The sequence below is a fragment of the Bos indicus genome, chromosome 10 (genome assembly GCF_029378745.1).
Source record: "Bos indicus isolate NIAB-ARS_2022 breed Sahiwal x Tharparkar chromosome 10, NIAB-ARS_B.indTharparkar_mat_pri_1.0, whole genome shotgun sequence".
Classification (NCBI taxonomy): Eukaryota; Metazoa; Chordata; class Mammalia; order Artiodactyla; family Bovidae; genus Bos; species Bos indicus.
The window spans coordinates 18,983,072-19,000,065 of record NC_091769.1 but is presented as its reverse complement, the minus strand read 5'-3'; the positions used below and the strand labels follow the sequence as shown (position 1 = coordinate 19,000,065).

Below are 16,994 nucleotides of genomic sequence, written 5' to 3'. Positions count from 1 at the left end.
AGTTCAGTCGCTCAGTCGTGTCTGACTCTTTGCAACCCCATGAATCGCAGCACGCCAGGCCTCCCTGTCCATCACCAACTCCTGGAGTTCACTCAGACTCACGTCCATCGAGTCAGTGATGCCATCCAGCCATCTCATCCTCTGTCGTCCCCTTCTCCTCCTGCCCCCAATCCCTCCCAGCATCAGAGTCTTTTCCAATGAGTCAACTCTTCGCATGAGGTGGCCAAAGTACTGGAGTTTCAGCTTTAGCGTCATTCCTTCCAAAGAAATCCCAGGGCTGATCTCCCTCAGAATGGACTGGTTGGATCTCCTTGCAGTCCAAGGGACTCTCAAGAGTCTTCTCCAAGACCACAGTTCAAAAGCATCAATTCTTTGGCGCTCAGCCTTCTTCACAGTTCAACTCTCACATCCATACATGACCACAGGAAAAACCATAGCCTTGACTAGACGGACCTTTGTTGACAAAGTAATGTCTCTGCTTTTGAATATGCTATCTAGGTTGGTCATAACTTTCCTTTATATATATATATAACTTTCCTTTAAGAGTAGGTTGTCGCCCAGGAATCGGAACCCTTACACAAGCACGGTACGGCTTGGGGAGCCTAGTTAGCAGAAGCCTGGGCGGGGCAAGGAGCTGGATCCTGCCTGGGACACTCCAAATCCGGACCAACTACCGGGTTTGGGTGCTGGACGGGGCGCGGGCTCCGTTTCCAGGGTGCAGGAGGTGCTCTACTCCAACAGCCTCTGGTCTACGCAGGCTTTTGCTCTTCCGCCTAGGGACCCACCGGCCGCATCAAGGGGTGCGCAGGGCAGGCAGGGCGGGCTCTCTGGCACGGAGCCCTGCGTTGCTGGAATTCTGGGTGTGGCTGCGCTCTTGGCGCCGGGTGCCTGCGGGCTCCTCAGCCCTTCCCAGGGCAGACGCAGAAAATGGACTTGTGGTTCGCGGGCTGCGGCAGAGACACGCCAGGGGCAGAGGAGCGTCAGGTGAGGGTGGCTGGGGAAGGCTGGACCAGGCAGGGAGGATTCGGGCACCGGCAGCGTCCGCTTCCTCCACCCCAGCTCAGTCGGGTGAGAGAGGTACAGTCCCTTCTTCCCATCCCCCAGAATCTCTGTGGCCTTTCGCAGGATCCGAGGTCGGTGTGGCGCTGAGCTGGCCGGTGACCTAGGCTTCCGGCTGTGTTCGGCAGCATCCTCACTTGTGTTCAGAGGCCTGTGCTCACTGTCAGTCCCTGGGATGCAGTCACCAGCGTGGGAGGGAGCAGGGAGGGAGCAGGGAGGAGCAGAGCTTCAGCTGTGGATTCAGACTCGCCACTGCCGCATGGATCCTCTCCTGGTTGTGGACTGCCTTTCAGCCTTCCTGCAGTTTGGCCTCCCAGCAAACTTCCTGCTTTCCCATTCCTCCTTTTTGAAGCACTCCTTTGGCTTCCACGACAACCTATGCACCTGGTTTTCTTTCTGCCTCTTGGGCCACCTTCTCTTGTCTCCTTGGGGCATTCCTCTTCCTTCTCCACACAGACTTTTTCTTTTAAAAAAGACTTAGTTTTATTTATTTGGCTGTGCTAGGTCTTGGTTGCCACGCTTGGGATCTTGATATTCATTCAACATGGGGGATGTTTAGCTGCAGCTTGGGAACTCTGAGTATTGGCACGTGGGATAGAGTTCCCCATCCAGGGATGAAACCTAGGTCCCGTGCCCTGGGAATGTGCAGTCAGCCACTGGACCACCAGGGAAACCCCTTCCAACCCAGTCTTTAAGTGTTGTAGTTCTTGAGGTCCCCTGCTCTCCTCTCCAACCCCCATCCTTCTCATGGAGAAATAACTCACACACCATAAAATTCATCCTTTCAAAATGTGCCATTCAGTGACTTTCACTGTATCCACAGAGCTGTGTAACCATGATCACTGTCTAATTCCAGAACAGTTTAATCATCCCCCCGAATAAGCCCTGTGTGCCTTAGTCACTTCCATTTCCCCTTCCCTCCAACCCCTGGCAACTACTGATCTACTTTCTGTCTCTGTGGATCTGCCAGTTCTGGACATTGCCTGTACATAGAGTCATACAATATGTGGTCTTTTGCAACTGGCCTTTCACTTAGCATAAAGTTTTAAGGTCCATCATGTTGCAATATATATCAGTACTTCATTCCTTTGTATGACTGAATTATGTTCCACTGTATGGATATACCACATTTTGCTTATCTATTCATTAGCTGGGTGTTTGGGTTTCCATTTTTGGCTATAATAGTAATGGTAATGGTAATAGTAATAATAATAGTAATGGTAATAATTATCATAATGCTATGAGCATTCCTTTTTTGAAAACTTTAAAATTGTAGTACAGTTGATTTGTGATGTTAATTTCTGCTGTACAGCAAAGTTATTCAGTTATATACATATATACATTCTTTTAATACTCTTTTCCATTATGGCTTAGTATAGGATATTGAATATAGTTCCCTGTGTTATACAGTAGGACTTTTTTGTTTATTTATCCTATATATAAGAGCTTGCATCTGCTAATCCCAAACTCCCAGTCCATCCCTCTCCCACCTGCCTTCCTTCTTAGCGATCACAGTTCTGTTTTTTTCTGTGAGTCTGTTTTGTAGATAAGTTCATTTGTGTCTTACTTGAGATTCCACATATAAATGATATCATATGGTATTTGTCTTTCTGTTCTGACTACTTCCTTTAGTGTGATAGTCTCTAGGTCCATCCATGTTGTTGCAAATGGCATTCTTTCATTCTTTTTATGGCTGAGTAGTATTCCATCAGAGAAGGCAATGGCACCCCACTCCAGTACTCTTACCTGGAAAATCCCATGGATGGAGGAGCCTGGTGGGATGCAATCCATGGGGTCGCTACGTGTCGGACACGACTGAACAACTTCACTTTCACTTTTCACTTTCATGCATTGGAGAAGGAAATGGCAACCCACTCCAGTGTTCTTGCCTGGAGAATCCCAGGGACCGGGGAGCCTGGTGGGCTGCCATCTATGGGGTTGCACAGAGGCGGACACGACTGAAGCGACTTAGCAGCAGCAGTAGCAGCAGTATTCCATTGTGTATATACCACATCTTCTTCATTCATGCACCTGTTGATGGGCATTTAGGTTGTTTTCATGCTGTGGCTATTACAAATAGCAGCCAAGTGCTGCTATGAACATAGGCTTGCATGCGTCTTTTGAATTGTAGTTTTGTCTGGATATATGCCCAGGAGGGGATTGCTGGATTATATGGGAATTCTGTTTTTAGTTTTGAGGAATCTCTGTACTGTTTTCCATAATGGCTGCACCAAATTACATTCCTTCCAACAGAGTAGGAAGGTTTCCTTTGCTATGAGCATTCTTGTACAAGATTTTGCGTGCGTATATATTTTCAGTTTTGGGGGGTATGTACCTAGAAGTAGAATTGCTGGGTCGTATAGTAAATGTTTAACAATTTGAAGAATCACCAAACTGTTTTCCAAAGCAGTTGCACCATTTTACAATCCCAGAAGCAATGTATGAGGGTTCCAATTTCTCCTCCTCATCACCAACACCTGATATAAATCACAGCCTCTTGGGGATGTGAAGTGGTATCTCATTGTGGTTTTGATTTGTATTTCCTTGATGACTAATGATGTTGAGTATCTTTTTGTGTACTTATTGGTCATTTGATATCTTCTTTGGAAAAGTGTTTATGTAAACATTTGCCCATTTTTAGTTGGATTATTTGTCTTTTTATTGTTCAGTTTTAAGAATTCTTTTTAAAAATTTTAATTGTTGGATTAAAAAACACATAACATAAAATTTACCATCTTAACCATTTCTAAGTTCATTTGTACGGTTCAATAGTGTTAAATATACATATTCATATTGTTGTACAACCTGTTTCCAGAACTTTTTCACCTTGCAAAACTGAAACTCTACATCCATTAAATAACTCTCCACCCACCCCCACGCCCACCCCCAGCCTCTGGCAACCACCACTCTGCTGTTTTTATGAATCTGACTACTCTAGATCCTTCATATAAGTGGAGTCATAAAGCATTTGTATTTTTGTAATTGGCTCTTTTTCACTTAGTATAATACCTACAAGTTTGTAAGAGCTTTTAAATATATTCTAGATACTAGTCCCTCATCAGATCTCTGATTTACAACTATTTTCTCTCATTCTGTTAGTCACCTTTTCACTTTTTCAATGATATCATTAGCAGTACAAAAGTTTCTAATTTTGATGTAGTTCAACGTATCTATTCTGCTGTTTCTTGTGTTTGGGTGTCACATCTTAAGAGATTGAGTCAGGAGCAAAGAGAACATCTGTGTTCTCACTTGTCTCCAGCTCTTTGTGAAGTTATGGATGGTTACCTGCTGTCCATGGTTTTCCAGGCGAGAATACTGGAGTGGGTTGCCATTTCCTACTCCAGGGGATCTTCCTGACCCACGTCTCTTGTGTCTCCTGAACAGCAGGCAAGTATCTTACAAGACTGTTGCCTAATCAGAGATTTACACCCATGATTTCTTCTAAGAGTTTTAGCACTGACATTTAAAAAAAACGTATTTATTTATTTGGCTGCATCGAGTCTTGGTTGTGGCACGCAAAACCTTTCTTGGTGGTGCACAGACTGTCTATTTGTGGCACACGGGCTCTGGAGCATAAGAGTTCAGTAGTCAGGACGTGCTGGCTTACCTGCTCCACAGCATGTGGAATCTTAATTCCCCAACCAGGGATTGAATCTGTGTCTCTTGCATTGCAAGGCAAAATCTTTTTTTTTAATTTAATAATTGTATTTATTTATTTAGTTTTGGCTGTGCTGGGTCTTTGTTGCTGCGTGGGCTTTTCTTTAGTCGCAGTGCGCAGGCTTTCATGGTGGTGGCTTCTCTTGTTGCAGAGCACAGGCTCTAGGGCACTCGGGCTTCAGTAGTTGCAACTCGTGGGCTCAATACTTGTGGCTCCCGAGCTCTACAGCACAGACTCAACAGGTGAGTTAGTTGCTCAATAGTTTATAGGAGTTAAACTCAATGAGTTTATAGGAGGGAGGCAGAGTGGCCGGGCTTAGTTGCTCCATGGCATGTAAGATCTTCCTGGATCCTGCATTGGCATGTGGATTCTTTACACTGAGCCACCAGGGAAGCCCCTGCAAGGCAGATTCTCAACCACTGGACCACTAGGAAAGTCCCAGCTCTGACATTTTTGAGTTAGTTTTTGTATATGCTGTGCGATAGGGATCCAACTTAATTCCTGGCCTGTGAATATCCAGTTGTTCCTGCACCATTTGCTGAAAAGTCTGCTCTCTGCCCAACTGTTCTGGTCTTAGCACCCTTATCCATAGCTTCTCTTCTTTAGGGGAGAAGAAGATTCCCTGAGGGATCTTCCTAGCTCCTGTACCCATTCATGGGCCAATAACTCAGGAATTTCTCCCTTCAGCCTGGAGTTTTCTTCTGAGCTCCTCACTCATATATAACTTGACATCTCTACTTAAATGCTTCTCACATATCTTTAAGACTGAACTCATGATTATTTCCCCTGCTTCGTCTCAGCAAAACAGACCAGTACCTACCCGCTTAAGCCAGAAATCTAAAATCATATTTGATACATTTTCCCTTACATTCCACATCCAACTGATCACCAAGTCCAGATTGGTTCACAATTGCACTCATCTCACATGCTAGTAAAGTAATGCTCAAAATTCTCCAGGCCAGGCTTCAGCAATATGTGAACCATGAACTTCCTGATGTTCAAGCTGGTTTTAGAAAAGGCAGAGGAACCAGAGATCAAATTGCCAACATCCGCTGGATCATGGAAAAAGCAAGAGAGTTCCAGAAAAACATCTATTTCTGCTTTATTGACTATGCCAAAGCCTTTGACTGTGTGGATCACAATAAACTGTGGAAAATTCTGAAAGAGATGGGAATACCAGACCATCTGATCTGCCTCTTGAGAAATTTGTATGCAGGTCAGGAAGCAACAGTTAGAAGTGGACATGGAACAACAGACTGGTTCCAAATAGGAAAAGGAGTATGTCAAGGCTGTATATTGTCACCCTGCTTATTTAACTTATATGCAGAGTACATCATGAGAAACGCTGGACTGGAAGAAACACAAGCTGGAATCAAGATTGCTGGGAGAAATATCAATAACCTCAGATATGCAGATGACACCACCCTTATGGCAGAAAGTGAAGAGGAACTCAAAAGCCTCTTGATGAAAGTGAAAGAGGAGAGTGAAAAAATTGGCTTAAAGCTCAACATTCAGAAAATGAAGATGGCATCTGGTCCCATCACTTCATGGGAAATAGATGGGGAAACAGGGGAAACAGTGTCAGCCTTTATTTTTTGGGGCTCCAAAATCATTGCAGATGGTGACTGCAGCCATGAAATTAAAAGACGCTTACTCCTTGGAAGGAAAGTTATGACCAACCTAGATAGCATATTCAAAAGCAGAGACATTACTTTGCCAACAAAGGTCCGCCTAGTCAAGGCTATGGTTTTTCCTGTGGTCATGTATGGATGTGAGAGTTGGACTGTGAAGAAGGCTGAGCGCCAAAGAATTGATGCTTTTGAACTGTGGTGTTGGAGAAGACTCTTGAGAGTCCCTTGGACTGCAAGGAGATCCAACCAGTCCATTCTGAAGGAGATCAGCCCTGGGATTTCTTTGGAGGGAATGATGCTGAAGCTGAAACTCCAGTACTTTGGCCACCTCATGCGAAGAGCTGACTCATTGGGAAAGACTCTGATGCTGGGAGGGATTGGGGGCAGGAGGAGAAGGGGACGACAGAGGATGAGATGGCTGGATGGCATCACTGACTCAATGGACGTGAGTCTGAGTGAACTCCAGGAGTTGGTGATGGACAGGGAGGCCTGGCGTGCTGCGATTCATGGGGTCGCAAAGAGTCAAACACGACTGAGCGACTGAACTGAGAGATCTATGTATCATGAATCCCTCCTTCAACTTCCATCACCATGACTGCCACCAAGTCTGAGACATTGTTTCCCTGCTGGAATATAATCTCCTAAACTGTCTGTCTCCATGGAAAATTCTAAATATATACAAAAGAGGAGACTGGGACTTCCCTGGTGGTGCAGTGGATAGGCATCTGCCTGCCAATGCAGGGTTCAATCCAGGAAGATCTCACACGCTGCAGGGCAACTCAGCTCCTGCACCACAACTACTGAGCCCACGCTCTGGAGCCTGTGAGCCACGACTACTGAAGCCCACGTGCCTAACGCCCGTGCCACGCAAGTAGAGAAGCCGCCACAAGGTGAAGTCCGTGTGCTGCAAGGAAGAGTAGCCCCTGCTCCCTGCAACTAGAGAAAGCCCTTGCTAAGCAACAAAGACCCAGTGCAGCCAAAAATTTAAAAAAAAAAAAAGAATGAATTAAAAAAAAAAAAGAATCACAGCCACTCTCTGGGTATCAAAAAAAAAAAGAAGGAGAGTTGTAGGATGGGACCCCCCCTCCTCCATCCTAGGCTCCTGGCAATTTCTCCTGGGATCAGAGTTCTTCTGACCACAGAGTCAGTGACCATGTATCCATCACTACCAACTAAAATAACTACCAACATAAGGTTGTCCCCATTTCATCAACTCATCCTCTACGCCCTCCACACCATTTTGTATTTGAAACAAATCTATGTCTTAGGGTGATCTGTGATCATGCCCACATATGCCAGCTCAAACAGATGCTGCTCCATACTCTTTTAACATATCAAATTGATAGTGTCTTTTCCCTTTTAAATCCCTTCATTGGTTCCCCCTAGCTTTTAAGAGAAGGACAAAAACCCTTACTGGGGTCCACTGGGCCCTGCATGATCTACCCTGCCTACCTCTCCAGCCCCATTGCTCATTACTTCACTGCTTACCTCTACCTTCCAGACACAAAGGCTCTGTTTATGTTTCTCCTAGGTGCTATATACCTCTGGCCTCAGGGCTTTTGCACATCAGAAACCCTTTAAACAGTGGTCCCCAACCTTTTTGGCACCAGGGACCAGCTTCATGGAAGACAATTTTTCCACAGATGGGTGGGGGGAATGGGTGGTTTCAAGATGATTCAAGCACATTATAGTTATTGCGCACTTTATTTCTATTATTATTACATCAGCTCTGCCTCGGATTATCATCAGATCCCAGAGGTAGGGAACCCCTGCTCTACAATGACCCCTCCCCAGTACCCTCCAACCCTCCTCTCCCCCGCCAGCCCCTTGGTCTGACTAGCATTGCCATCAGGGCAAATGCTGCTGCTGTGTCTTCAGGGAAGTCTTCCCCTCTCTCTGCAGTTGATTCAGGGCTCCCTGATTGAGGTGCTCTCAGACACTGTGCTTTGCCTTCATAGTACACATGACACAGTTATAATTATGTATTGATCTCTATAAATATTTGTTTCACGTCTGGCTCTCCCACCAAGCATTTTGGGGATAGTAGTTTGCCTCATGCCTTTTCGTACACACAGCACTTACACAGAGCTAAGTGAGTCCAGGCATTCAATTGGAGTTTAGAGGAGGGAGGCAGAGTGGCCGGCAGCCTTTGAGGGCTATGCTGTTGCCAGCCTCTCCTGGGGTCGGCGTTCTTCTGACCACAGAGAACCAGTGGCCAGTTTCTGCTCACCCAGTCCTGGGCTCAGCTTTGTTGTTCCCTCAGACAACATTTGCTTTCTCTCCTGGCTGGAGACTTTCTTGCCCCTTTGCTGAGGAATAACTGAGGCCCAGAAGGAGAGAGTGGCTTCCCCAAGGCTGTGAGAAGTTCTTTCAGACCTGCCTCCCTGTCCCCACACCCAGGGTCTTTCGGGACCCTGTGACCTCTCAAGACCCCCAGTGCTCTGAAAAGAGCTGAGTGGGTTCCCAAAGCTAGCGTGATTCTGAGATGGGTGTCCCAGAGTGCACCGCATGGGATCCATGGATGGACAGAGTTGACTTGTCCCGGGAGCAGCCACCCCTCCTGGCAGCCTGGAGCATCTGAGGGTGTCTGTGGGCCCTCCGCTCAGCAGGCCTAGCAGAGGGTGGCCCCCAGGAGCACAGGAGTGCTCTGTTTCTTAATGAATGCAAGTCTGTGTTTAGACCTGAATGACCAGCTTCTAGTCTGGAAACAGCCAGGCCCCAAGTGGCCTGCCAAGAAAAAGTGGTCTGTGACCAGGTCCAGGGTGCCAGCTCACCCTGATTCTGCTCCAGCAGTGGGCACAATGGGACGGGGCCAGCGACAGGCGGGTCACTCTGCAGGACCAGCTCCCTGCTCCATCGTAGCCTGGGCTTTGTAGGAAATCCTGGATGTCTCCTGGAGCGAAGATTCCAGGTTTCGGCCGTTTGTCCAGCAGTCTCCCTGGTGACTGTTCTCAGTTTGCAAGTCTTTGCGCTCTGGCCAGGAAGGGGGCCAGTTGTTGGTCTCAGACCTCTGGTAGGGGGAGAAGAGAGGACGGGATCCTGAGTATGGCTGGGTCTGAGCTCTGGGAGCACCTCTGAGCTTAAGGGGGTGGGAGACTGTTCGTGAGTGCTGCCCCAGGTGTGAAGAGGGCCTTTCCACAGCCGCTGTCACCAGGAAAAAGATTCAGTCACATAGGACATGTATGGAGCTTTGTGGGGAGAGTGGGGTGGCTGGTGGTGCCTCCATCTCTGCTTCCCATGGGGCGCTCACCTCTAGGCCTCCTTCAGGGGACAAGGTGGGACGAGGGAGGTGGGGCAGGGTGCGGGCACGGGTGGGAGGCTCAGTGGGCAAGGCTGAGAGAACCCACCCCTTGACCAAGGCTGGGCCGTGACCTCTCTCAGATCCTCACAGGAACCCTGACCATCTGCAGAGAGAGGGGATTCTCCTCTCTTTACAGAGGAGGAGGCAGACTCAGAGGAGGGGCCTGGGGGTCAGCGGGGAGGGAGCCAGAGGCAAACTTGAGCGGTTGCCCTCACTCCAGGTTCTTAGGTTTGCATCCCAAGCCCCCACTGATGCTAAAGAAACTACACAGAGGAGTTTCCTACAGGAAGCATTTGTGTATTCAGTCAACAGTTATTGAGCACTTACTGTATGCCTGGAGTTGTGCCAGGCCCTGGGGTAAGACAGGAAGAGGGGAGACAAGCCACAGCGACAGGCAAGGCGGCAAGGAGCTCTCTGAGCAGACGCAGGGAGTGGGCACAAGGAGGGAGTGGTCTGCGTTCCTGGAGGCACAGGCTGGCCAGGCTTCAGGGGGAGAGGTGCTGAGGGATCGCAGCGAGGGGGTTTCCACCTGGGGCAGGAGCAGCTTAGCTGAGTGGGGGCCCTGACAGGGCTGGGAGCGGTGGCTCATTAGCACCACTCCCAGAGGCAGAGGAGGAGTCAGCCTGAGCACTTTGCCCCCGAATTCTGTCCCCATGAGGAGCAGGGCCATCCTGGTGTGCTGAGAGAGCCCAGTCCTGGGCGGGAGGTCAGGGGCAGGGAAAAGCTGTGGGGCCCCTTAACCAGGGCTGGTCCTGTCCACCGAACAGCTTGACTAATGAAAGAAGTTGGGACCAGCCTAGCTCTCGGCCCTCCCAGCTCCCACTCAATGGGAGGACCCAGGGTTTCTGAGATCCCGGGAGGTAGGAGTTCTTGTTAGCACCAGAGCTCAAAGGGGTCCTTGTTCAGGCTGAATCCAGCCGCCCCAAGTGGGCAGGGCCAGCCCACATCTCCTGAGCAACTAGCTCTCCCAGTTTGTTTGGTTCTTGGAGTCAGGAAAATAAAATCTGGTGGACTGGTCTTATCTAAGGAACCCTACTTACGAGTGGGGCTCCTGCCTGGTCATCTCAGCTCAACAGAGTCACTCTCTGCCTCCCTGAGTCCCCCTCTACTGGCCCTATGGGGAGAGTGGGGGCCTGGCCCTGCAGCAGGAAAAACTGGAGGAAAGGACAGAATTTGGGGCCCCCAAGCCCCTCCAAGCAGTGTGTGCACTTTTCAGCCAGACTGAAGTTTGAATTCCATCTCCACTACTCTCCAGTTATGTGGTCAAGAGCAAGGAGCTTTACCTCTCTGGGTCTCAGTTTCCTTATCTGTGTAATGGGGATGATTCATCTCCATTGTGTGACTAGAGTTGGACTGATTAGGGGAAATCATGAGCCAGATTCCTTCACCTCCTTCTCCCTGAGGGCTCCCTTGTTAACAGGGCCAGACTTGATCTGAACCTTCTTCAGAGTTCTCTTCCCTCTCCTGGTCCTGAAGGCTCATTGCGAGTATGGTTCCCCCAGCTGTGAGTATCAGACCTCTATGGAGTCCAGGCCCTGCGCTGGCAGTGAGCCCAGCTGAGCTTCCCTCCTTCACCCCGTGGGTGAAGTGTAAGTTGTACCATCTGCCCCCATTGTGTCTTTTTTTTTTTGAACTTTTTAAAATTTTATTTTATTTTTTTTGGTAAATAGTGGGGTAACACTAGGCAATTATTTCTTTTTTTTAGTTTATTTTTTTAATATAAATTTATTTATTTTAATTGGAGGCTAATTACTTTACAATATTGTATTGGTTTTGCCATATATCAACATGAATCCGCCACGGGTGTACATGTGTTCCCCATCCTGAACCCCCTGTCTTTTGTGTCTTAAAGGACATCATATATCTGTCCTCATGTGTGGTCTTTGGGCAAACCAGGTGTAGGGGATTTTGGTCTTGGCTGCAAGGGCCTGGGCTCTGGAAGGAGAATTGAAAGTTAAGGAGCAGGCGAGGGGAACATACCCTCTTTGCTGTCTCCCCGATGGAGCGCTTGGCCCACGGCCCACCTGCTTCTTTCTCTCTTTTAAAAAGATATTTACTTGGCTGCACTAGGTCTTAGCATTGAACTCTTAGTTGTGGCACGTCGTGGGATTTTAGTTCCCTGACCAGGGATCGAACCCGGGTCCCCTGCATTGTAAGGGCGGAGTCTTAGCCACTGGACCACCAGGGAAGGGGTTACCAGGGACGGCTCCACCTGCTTCTCTGTCTACTCGCTTCCTCAGTCTAGACCCAGTCTCCAGTGCACCCAGTGACTCTGGCCAAGCACACGTGCCGCTCCCTCCTGCCGGCTCACTGCCTCTGGCCGCCCACCTCCACCTCCCCTATCTCCCAGTTCGGATTCATCAGAAAGAGAACCTGACGGGCCAGCTCAGTTTTTCACTCTGAAGAGGCTGCTGGTCGGCTTGCAGGTGGCTTTGCTCAGGTCTGGAGCACACCTGTGGCTCTGTTGGCCTCGGCCAGGGTCCTCTGTACAAACAGGGCAGTCTTGGGAAGCCGGGTCTTTGATCCTCCATGTCTCCCATTATTTCGAAACAGCTGAAGGCTGTAAAGGGAAACTCAGCATATTCCTGACCCAGGGGTTCTCAGAAAGCTCCTGGGAAGGAGGATTTGTGACTAGGCTTCGCGCCTGCCACACCCTTTGCCAGGGTTGCTGAGCAGGACAGATGGATTGGCACCCAGCATGTGGCCCCCAACTCAGAGCCCCATCCCTTACATTCAGTGTGGAGTTCAGTTATGGGATTCTCTCCCCCTGCCTTTAAAAAAAACCTTTTATTTACTTAGCTGCCTTGGGTCTTAGTTGTGGCATATGGAATCTAGATCCCTGACCAGGGATCAAACCCAGGCCCCCCTGTGTTGGGGGCGTGGAGTCTTAGCTACTGGGCCACCAGGGAAGTCTTACCTTTTCTTGTAGGGGGGAAAGGGTGAAGCTCTTGTTGTCTTGAATATGGACATAGGAAAATTATTAGAAAATAAGTGCGGTGCAGCTTCTGGGTAAGAAATAATAGAGTGATTTTTTGCAAAGAGAGATTGCCTTTCGTCTTCCGGTTTCAGTGTTTTGATTGAACTTGACTCTGAGTTCAGTTGATGAGCCTGACTCTGTCCACATGATTCCAGTTTCCCTTGGAGAGAGGTCTTGTTAACCAGTTTTGGGGAGGTATGTGGGGACAGTGGCCCCAAGAGAAAGTTAGGGAGGCTCTTGGGAAGGGCACAGTGTAGTTTAGGCTGGCCCTGACACATGGGAAGGCAGGTCTTACTTCCTTGGCACAACTCAGTAAATGAACTCTGCGACTTTCACAGATGAAAGAAATCTCTATTAACAGTGTGATTCCCTGTCTTGCCAAGGATGTTCCTGGAACTCTGGAGGGCCAGGTGGAGGCACAGGAGGGTCAGGGCCCCAGGTCCAGAGCCCAGGCAGGAGGATCAGCCATGGAGACCAGGAAGTCCACGTCTCCCTCTGAACCACAAAGAAAGGAGGGGTTTAAAATCACCTGAGAGCTTTTAAAAGTCTGAAGTTGAAACTCATGACCCGGCAATTCCAATCCTAAGTGTTTATCTGTAGGAATGAATACTTGTGTCTGCCAGACAGGTGCTGGAATGTTTGTAACAAGGGTTTTGTAATAGGCAAAACTGAAAACTCAACAGCAACATGCCCTTCAATGGTAAAATTAATCAATCAATTGCAATCTGTCCATATACTGGAATTCTAAAGATTGGTGAAAATGCACAGTTTGCAACCACACGCAGCACTGTGGATGAATCTCACAAGTGTGTTGCCAAGCAGAAGAAGAACATGTACCATATGATTCCATCCATAGAAAGTCCCTGAAGAGGCAGAGACAATCCATGCTGCTGGAATCAGGCTGGTGTTTATCACTGACCCAAGGCGGGGGTAGGGGCGATAGGACTGGAAGAAGCAGGAGGGGCTTTGTGGGGGCAGGTTTCCAGGTTTGGTCCATTGGCAAAATACATTGCACTGTACACTTATTTTATGTACACTCTTTAATATGTAAATGAAATATCAGTAACAAGTTAAAAATGTGTAGTTACCTAAATGCTATCCCCAGAGATTCTGATTTAATTGGTCTGAGAACAGGGCTCAGGCATCACTTTTGTTTGGATGGTTTTTTAAAAAGCTCTAGAGGTAATTCTAGTGTGTCCCCAACAGAGTTAACAGAATGGTCTCTTTTCTCTGTGAAGTAAGTGGTGAGCTGTGTGTTGAGAGGTAGAGCTGGGGGAGTTTGGAGGTGCCCTAATGTCTAGGCCATGGAGCCCCAGTGGCTGATGTTCCTTCCAGGATGTGTCTGTCCCTCAGTGGCTTTATCCGTGGTCTGTGGCTTTGCATTCTCAGGGGCTGCTGCCGTGTTTTCCGTTTGGAAGAGGTCTCTCCTTGGACCAACTGGGGCCCAGCATCCTGGCTGCTTGCAGGAGGGAGTGGAGCTGTGCTTGGCCTTGAGAAGAGCTGACAGGACCCACAGGATGCTCTAGCATCTCAGATGGCCACTAGCAGACAACTCGGGAGAGTGTGTGAACACCCACCCTGGGGGAGGAGACGCCCAAGGGGACCCTCCTGTGACCACAAAGTCCTAGCTGGTTCACACTGTCAGGCCTGGCCAAGTTTTCCACTTCAGCATCAGCCACGGGCACTGCTGCTGCCTGAGGCTTGAGGAGCCTTGGGGGGAGGTTTGCCCAGTGGTCAGGGAAGGTTGTGGGCGGGGGGCTGGGTAAGCCAAGGGAGTGTTGCCAGTGAGCACTACTGTGAGGGCAGGAGTGGCCCAGCCTGTGCTTCCCCCCACATACCGCGTCCCATGCTGTCTGAGCCACTTTATCCTCTTCTGTATGGCTTCTGCCTCCCACCTGAGCTCCTCTTTGATTATTCAGCCAGCACGGATTGAGTGCCCGGTGCTGCTGGGCTGGGCTGTCTGCCTGCTCCACAGGCTGGGGCTCCTGGAAGGGCCCATCTGTGGGTGACCCCCATCTGCTCCTGTCCACCACCCCTCCCCTTACTGCTGGGCACCCATCATTCTCTGGACCTCCTTCACTCTTTTTATAAAAAATCATTTATTTATTTGGCTGCACGGGGTCTTAGTTGAGGCATGCAGGATCTAGTTCCCCGACCAGGGATCAAACTTGGGCCCCCTGCATTGTTAGCTCAGAATTAGCCACTGGATCACAGGGGAAGTCCCTCCTTCACACTTACTGTCTGCCTTTTTTTTCTCCCCTTCTCCATCTTCAAGTGTCAACATGTCTCTTTTTCGGTCTCTCCTTCATACTCATTCCTTTAGCAAACATTGGGTGCCTACTGTGTGCTGGGGGTACAGAGATGTAGAAGACACACGCCTGGCGGAGCTCAGATGTCTAAACAGACAAGCACTGGGGTGGTAAGTGCAGGAGCAGCAGCGTGAAAAAAGGGGCAAGGGACCACAGAGGAAGGATGCCCGGCTCTGCTGGGGGAAAGCTGGGAAGGCTTCACAGAGGAGGTGGTAGCTGAGCTGAACCTAGAAGGATGATTGGGGAATTCTCCAGGTAGATAAGCATGGCAAGGAATCCCAGGAAGAGCCAACATGCAGGGTGAAGGGGCTCCACTGAGTTGCATGGGTGAAGCTGGAAAGGAAGCAGGAAGGCCAGCTGAGGAGGCAAGCAGGAACTCCAGGAGGAAAGTCAGGAGGCGGGGTGGGGGATGGTTGGCAGGCTCAGATCTGGGCTGCAGATGGCTCTGTTGGCAGTGTGGATGTGGGAGAGGGCCAGGTGTGCAGGGCAGGGCGGGGGGCAGGTGTTGTTAGGAAGCTGATGCCAGCATCCAGGAGAGGGATGATGGTGGCCTTGGCTTGCCTGGTGCAGCAGGAGTGGGGACAGTGTATGGCATCGTGGCTCTCGGGGTTCTGGGGGTTGATGGGGTGTGGGGTGAGTTGAATACTCTGGCTTGGGGAATGTGGAGGATGAGGCCTTTCAAGGGGAAGCAGATTTGGGGACATGATACTGAATTCACTTTGATGGATCCGTCTAGTTGGTAGGCTCTGCCGCTCAGGAGAGATGAGGTGTCACCGTTAGGGATTTGGATTGGAGAGTGTCTGCCTGGTGCAGGTATTTTGAGTCTGGGGGAGCAGAGAGAGAGAGAGAGAATGTGTGTGTGTGTGTGTGTGTGTGTGTGTGTGTGTGTGTGTGTGTGTGTGTGGTGTCCCTTGAGACTTTGTCCCTGGGACCTATGGGAAGCGGCGAGGCTCTGCATCTCCGGCTCCCCTTTGCACTGCCTCTCTCTCCCTCTCTTAACCTCCTCTCTGTGTCTCCCCTTTCCTAAGGGGCCTGGCTCCTCTCCCGACATCTCTGAGTGCTAGCTGCCTGTACCCTCCCTCTCAGAAGCTCTCTTGGGCTGGGCAGGTTCATACCAGGCTCATGGGGTGATAAGCTCAGCAAGTATTTGTGGAAGGGATGGGCAGGTAGCCTGAGTTTTTCGGGCGTGAGGCCCAAGGGTGGGGCAAGCACAGCTGTATCCCCCAGATCAGCATCTTGCTTTCCCATCGGGCTCAGCAGGGTGAGAGGGCCTCATCTGAGGAATTTCCAAGCCTTTGCAACTCCCTCTGCTTTTTGTGTGTGTTTGTGTGTGTTTTTTTGGTTTGTTTTATTCTCAAACTATTCTCTAGCTGTTTCACTCAGATGTCTGGTAATTTTTTTTTTTTTTTAGCTGCGTGGCATATGGGCTCTTAGTTCCCTGACCAAGGGTCCAACCCACGTCCCCTGCATTGGAAGGTGATTCTTAACTACTGGACAAGTCCCTATAACCCGCTTTAATGTCCAAAATACTGAGCCTTCCCCGCTCCACCCTCCTCATGACAGTAATGATGTATTTTGTAGCTCTGATTGAAAAAATAGATATGGATTTGAAGACCCCTGATATTAACTCCACAGTCTGCCTGTGGAGGTGGGATGGGGTTGCCCGGGCAGGAGGTGTCGTTCATAGCCCAGAGAGCAAGAGCAACTTGGTGGAGTAATTCTCTATGGGAACAGAGGCTGCCAGCAGGGTCGGGGGACTCAGGCTGGCCCCCTACTCTCCAGCTTCCTGCTCTTGCCGTCTCTTTCCTCTGGATCAGAGCCCTGTTGCTCCTTGCATGGACCCTGCCTGACTGGTCCTGTTGGTGAATTCTTTTTTCTTTTTAGATTCTTTTCTTTTTTCTTGTCCTTTTTCTCTCTCTATATATATTTATTTTCTTTTTCTTTTTTTTTTTTTATGTTGGTGAATTCTTGATGACCATTGCTCCAGACCTAGCTTTTCACTGGACTTTGCTCCCATCTCTTTATTTCTACTCATCTAAACAAATACTATGGGAAAGAA

At 49.2% G+C, this 16,994-nt stretch overlaps 1 protein-coding gene across 2 annotated transcripts in view; it reads left to right on the top strand.

Annotated features, from left to right (window-relative positions):
• GRAMD2A (GRAM domain containing 2A) overlaps positions 1 to 16,994 on the top strand; it is a 37,638-nt gene that overhangs the window by 7,565 nt on the left and 13,079 nt on the right. Inside the window, exon 1 of one of the 2 annotated variants that reach the window (XM_070797013.1) lies at positions 194 to 984. The exons of the other annotated variant lie outside the window; for it this stretch is intronic. The gene's annotated coding sequence lies outside the window, so the exon portion shown is untranslated. Of the gene's footprint in view, positions 1 to 193; positions 985 to 16,994 lie in introns of those variants that run through there. 2 annotated transcript variants of the gene reach the window in all.